The 6084-nt window shown below is 39.0% G+C and overlaps 1 non-coding gene across 1 annotated transcript; it reads right to left on the bottom strand.

The window, feature by feature from the left end:
• Positions 1-901: 901 nt before the first annotated feature.
• Positions 902-1008, bottom strand: LOC145071732 (small nucleolar RNA R71). The gene has a single exon (XR_013690740.1). It is a non-coding gene; the product is annotated as a small nucleolar RNA R71 (small nucleolar RNA).
• Positions 1009-6084: the final 5076 nt, after the last annotated feature.

Below are 6084 nucleotides of genomic sequence, written 5' to 3'. Positions count from 1 at the left end.
GGATTTATCTTACACAAAGTTATTTACAAAGTAATTCAATAAGTAGAATTAGTTTATAAAAAATTCGTTTTTTAGAATAACTAGAAATTTTCTGTTTTTGCCTTGAACTCGCCGAGTGCACTCGTGCCGACTCGGCGAGTACATCGTTGTTTCAGTCTTTATTTTTTACTTCATTTTTGTTCTTTTTACATGTTCTGTTTCTTTTGTTTTGTTTGTTTATAGTTGTTTCATGACCCGAGGATCTGATACACCTCTGGTCCCTTCTTTGGAAGACCCGGAATCCGCACTAAGAAGAAGCAAAGGAAAAGCCGTTGGAGAAACCACATCTTCAAAGAACTCACCACTCAAAAACTTAAAATCCATTTTCAGCAAGAAGAAGAGCAGCAAATCAGGAGCATCCAGTGCCTCGTTGACAGTTGAAGAACCAATTCAAGAAGATATCGAGTACGAGACCGAGGAAGAAGAAGAGCATACTTACGAGCATGAAACCGATTCCGAAGAAGAGTTAGCTATCACAATGGCTGACATTGATGAAGTCCCCATGGGGGAATGGAAGAAAAGGATGCGTGATGACACCGGGCCGGGGCTTGTGCAACCCGCAATTCCCACGACCGCTACTTTCGAACTAAAAGGCCATATTCTCGCCCAGCTCAAAGAGATTCCTTTTTACGGGAAGGATCACGAAGACGCTTACAAGCACTTGGACGAAGTGAATAATGTGGCCGATTACTTCAACGTCCCGAATGTTCCACGCGAGACCCAGCTTCTTCGCATGCTTCCTGTCACATTTAAAGGAGCTGCAAAAGATTGGTTAAAGTCACTTCCTCCCGGATCGGTCACCACATGGGCCAAGATGAAAGAAGAGTTCATAGACCATTTCTGCCCGCCCTCCAAGATAGCCAAGCTAAAGAAAGCCATTGCCAACTTCGAGCAACAACCCGGAGAATCCCTTTATGAAGCTTGGGAAAGATACAAGAGCCTACTTAGAAATTGCCCACACCATGACCTTAATAGCCAACAAGAGGTCTCCATCTTCTATGATGGAGTCAATGTCACCACAAGGCAATTGCTTGATTCTCAAGGCCCGCTCACAAAGAAGGCGCCCCCGTTAATTAAAGAATTAATTGAAGAATTCTCTAAGCACTCTAGAGAATACCATAATCCGAGAAACGAAGTAAGTCGTGGGGTAGTAAACGCGGCAAATGATAGCATGGCGGCGGTGATATCTAAGCTTGATAGTCTAGATCGAAGAATGACAAAAATGGATCAAGCAATCCATGCTATTAGGGTAGGATGCAAAAATTGTAGAGGGCCCCATCTCACAAAGGATTGTGATTTGGATGAGAATGGAAATAAGAAAGCTCAAGTCTTTTATTCAAGTGGTGATCGATATGATGAAAATTGTCGGAAACCTAAGAAGGATTGGCTACCATACGTGGAGTATAAGAAGGCAAAGGAGGAGAAATACAAGCAGAAGGAGAGGGGACTATACCAAAAGGAAGAACCGGTAGAAAAGAAAGCCGATTTAGAAGAGTTATTCACTAGATACATAGTCGCATCCGAAAAAAGACACAGTGATCACGATGCTGCCATACACGAGACCAGAAACATGCTTAGGAATCAGCAAGCATCGATTCTCAACATTGAGAAACAGCTGGGGCAGCTGGCGCATCAAGTGAATGATAGAAGACCGGGTCAACTTCCGAGTAACACCGAACCCAATCCAAGAATGGAGAATGTAAGTGTAATAACCTCCAGCAGTGAAGAAACATTCACAAAAGCACTGAAAATCTCCAAGAAGAAGGCAGAAAAGGTAGAAGAATCGGATCCAGCAAAACCCGATCCGACTCGCCGAGTCACTCCAATGGACTCGACGAGTCCATACGTAAATAATCAAACTGCCAGTTCTTTGAAGCCTTATAATCCTCCTCTGCCATACCCAATCAAAGCCATGCCTGCAGAAAAAGTAGAAGCATACAGAGCCTTCATGACGCATGTTAAAGCTTTACAAGTTAATGTGCCATTTGTGGAAACAATGCTCCAAACACCCAAGTACTTCAACTTGCTTAAGGGCCTTTTTGCTGCTAGGAAAGATTTGGCTGAAGTCGCGGAAATATTGATGAGTGAGCTACCTGAAAAGAAGGGTGATCCGGGAAATATTGTGATGCCGTGCCAATTTGGTAATGAAGTTTCCACCCGAGCATTAGCTGATTCGGGGGCAAGCATCAATTTGATGCCCTTGTCATTCTTTAAGAAGTTGAATTTACCAGAACCAAGGCCGGTGAATATGAAGATCCATTTGGCGGACAAGACGATAATTCATCCACAAGGCGTTTGTGAGGACCTCCTAATAAAAGTTGACAACTTTATTTTCCCAGTAGATTTCGTGGTAGTTGATATGAAAGAAGACCCCGAAATTCCAATTATTTTGGGGAGATCATTCTTGAACACCGCGTGTGCTTTAATTGATATATGTGAGTCTACATTGACATTAAGGGTGGGTGATGAATCTATAATGTTTAAAGCTATTCCAGAAGCCAAGCAAGAAGAAGAAAAGAATGAAGAAATCTCAATTATCCAATTGGATGATGAAATATTACAAGAAGAGCTTGCACATTTGCTAAAAGAAGATCCAAGCAAATTTTTGATACACTCTGAAGAAGATGTTAACAAGGACTTGGAAGAGTTAGAAAAGCTACTGGAAGGAGCTAACTCAGAGAACACCCAAGAAGTGATGAAACCCGATCAGACTCGCCGAGTCACCTTAATGGACTCGACGAGTCCAGTCGAATTTGACAAAGGCTTGGCCGACTTAAATCTATTTGTTACTAGTTCTTCACATACCTTGAATTTAGATATTGTTCATGATTCTTTAGAAGAACAAACAGCAGAAGGAGGAAAGGGAAGGAAAGTTCAATACGCCGATGTAACATGTCTTGATACGATTCCGTTTGAAGATGGGTTGAGCACTGGAAAAGATGAAGAGACAAAGGAAAGGAGGGTGGAAGCTGATCAACCATTCAGTACTAAACCTAAAGCACGAACCATCATGAAATGTGAAGTAATTAAACTTAAAGAGAAGGAAGTGCAAGAGAAGGTGAAAAAGAATGGGGTAAAGAAGAGAAAGATAAAAAGGGAAGCTCAAGCCGCTGAGGGTGATGCGGTGAAAAAGAAAAGAGATGCATTGAAAAGGGCTTACAAGAAGAAGATTCACGCCTACAAGACCAAGTACAAATCACAAAGGACTAGGCGTGCATTCCCGACGCTCGAGGATGACGAAACGTAGATGGGAAGGAGTCTAGCTAATGACTCCTTAAAAAGAAGCGCTTGGCGGGAGGCAACCCGTTTAGAGTTAAAACTTGCTTTTGATGTTTAATGCTTTGACAATTTTTCAGAATTGAATGAGGAGTGCTAGCTTCAAAAGGGGTTTAGAGTTATAGAATCAAAGTGAGAAAGAGAGTCAAGAAAAAGGAGCGTTAGAGTTAAAGTATTGAGTCCGGTCCTTAGAGATGTTGGCAAGGGAGTCTAGAAGTGAATAGAAAGTATAGAGAGTTTAGTGGAAGCTGGGTCAGATGCAGAATTATATTATTTTCATTCAGTGACCAACTCGTCTAGTGCACTAAACTGACTCGACGAGTCGCCCTTAATTCTCAACAATCCGAAGATTTTCCCGAAGTAACTCGACGAGTCTGGTATATACTCGACGAGTCGTTTGGTTTCATATCGAAGGGGCTGCTGATTTGATGCTGATTAGAGTACCACTTGACTATCTATTCTTTCCATATTTATTCCTGAAGATCTTACACTGTTTTCCGCATATTTGGAGTGACCCACACGAGACGAGACACCCAAGGCATGGATACCATGTCTAAAGTCAATTGAAGTCGAAGCTGAAAAGGAAGTGGTCAACCTATCCACTGCTATCCCAGGGGAGTTTGTTCCAATTCCTTCTTTAGTTTTTTTATGTTTTTGTCATACATAATATGCAATGAGGGCATTGCATCAAATAAGTGTGGGGTAGGGGGTTGGTTACATATTAGAAAATTTAGAGTCTTAATTTAGGCTAATTTTAAAATTTTGCATACCAAAAGTATTACTTAGGATCTAAATTAGAAAATGTTGGTAAAAGTAAAATTAGGACTCCATGTTAGAGTTGTGTTGATGATTGCATGAAAACTCAAATGTTTAGTTGAGCCTATATACGTTCTAGTGCATTTGTGGCTTCCTTATTCCAGTGAAATCATGGGACAAAAACACGACCCTGCTCAGCCCGAGGGATGCAATATGTTTAGCAGCCTAAACTTGAAATGTATCCAGGAAGATTGTTATCATTAGCCAATAAAGGTTGAGATTGAGCTCCCATGCTTAAGCATGTAGGGATTTGAGTGAAAAAAAAGTGAGTTACATGTTAAAAAAAAGATAGAGAGAGAATTACAAGAAAAGTTGTAAGAATTTTGGAGCAATTAAAGTGAAGATCAAAAGATCAAAATTCCAAGAAATCCAAAAAGTTGAAGATACCCGAAAATCAAACAATAAAGGTGGTGAATTCAAAGAGATCAAAGCAAATATCAAAGAAGAGATTAATTCAAAAGAGCTCCATAGTGGTATCAAAAAGTTGTAATTCTAGATTATGTATGCTTGGGTTGCTCAATTAAAAACACCTTGAGGGTAAGAGGTTTTCTGCGGATGGATTTGGAGGGTTGCATAAAATGAGCATATTTCGGGATGAGTGGGCAAATGTTTATGAGGATTGTGAGTATTTGGAGTATGGGAGGTCTTTAGGAAAAATTTTAGACACAAATGCATGCGTTGCGGTCTAGGCATAATGGCTGGGTTAGATTGGAGTTGTTATATATGATTCTAATATGTTTAAAATTCAGTTTTGCTTGGGGGCAAGCAAAAGACAAGTGTGGGGTAATTTGATATGTGCATAATTAGTTCATATTAAGTATATATTTTTATTCATTTATTAGTTAAATTATTGCATATTATGGACAAAAGGTACTTAAAAGTGTTAAATTATGTTTTTCAGTCCAAAGATGAAGCTCGGAAACGAAAGGAAGCGGGAGAAACAGTTAGAAGATCGAGAATGAAATAAAGAAGAAAACCATTAAAAATGGCACCTACTCGGCAAGTCCAATCGAAGAATCGAGAAGATAATGACTCGGGATCCCAGAGAGTTATCACAATACAGGGAATGTGAGAGGGACTCGACGAGTCACCACTTGACTCGACGAGTCGATTCGTATATTTAAAGATAATTCCACAGATCGATAGAGGAGAGTTCTGGGACGATTTAGAAGTACTTTGCTGCGATTGAGAAGCCAGAGAAACCCTAAAAGACAACGAAGAAAGCTAGAATTCAATTCCGGAGAGTCATTGAGGCAAAATTTCATCATTCCATTTATTCTTTTGTTTTATCATTATGGTTAAGCAACTTGACTTTGTTTGTTTGCTGTTATTTACTTCAATTATGAGCTAAAACCTTTAGATTTCTGTTTGGGGATACAAAGTTGACAATATGGTTTGATTGATTGGTAGGATTAATTCCAAGTTGGTGAATTTTTGTTATTTTAGCTTGCTAAAGAACCTTGTGTGTGAATAATAATTAATTTTCTATTAATAGGAAGATAATTGATTAGCATGAACATCTATTGATTATTGACCTCATATGCTATGTGATCACTATGCTATATGTCTAGGATTAATGAATATGAAACTAGAATTAATAAGAAAATTGAGTAAATTCATGTGCAAGCTTGTAAGATGACCATCAAACAAGGAGTTAATTAAAAGAATAAATTAGTTAACTATTGCCAGTCTAACTTAACCCGAATAATTTATCTAGTGAATGTAATTAAATTAGACAATTGGCCACTGTTTAAGTTAGTTTATTTGCTAAGGATTAGGGTAGTGAATACGAATCTAATCACTTGAATCGGTAACCAACGAAAGAATTAATCCATTGCACCATTACCTTGAAATCAACCATAGAGTTAACCAAGTTGAACTAAACAGAAGTTCCTTTCCAATTATTGAATCTAGTTAAGTCGTTATTTTCTAGTCTTAAATTAGTAATAGTTA

This window comes from Lactuca serriola, chromosome 8, assembly GCF_051521515.1.
Source record: "Lactuca serriola cultivar US96UC23 chromosome 8, Lser_US96UC23_V15, whole genome shotgun sequence".
NCBI classification, from domain to species: Eukaryota; Viridiplantae; Streptophyta; class Magnoliopsida; order Asterales; family Asteraceae; genus Lactuca; species Lactuca serriola.
The sequence above is the reverse complement of the archived record's forward strand: the minus strand, read 5'-3'. Positions and strand labels throughout refer to the sequence as shown.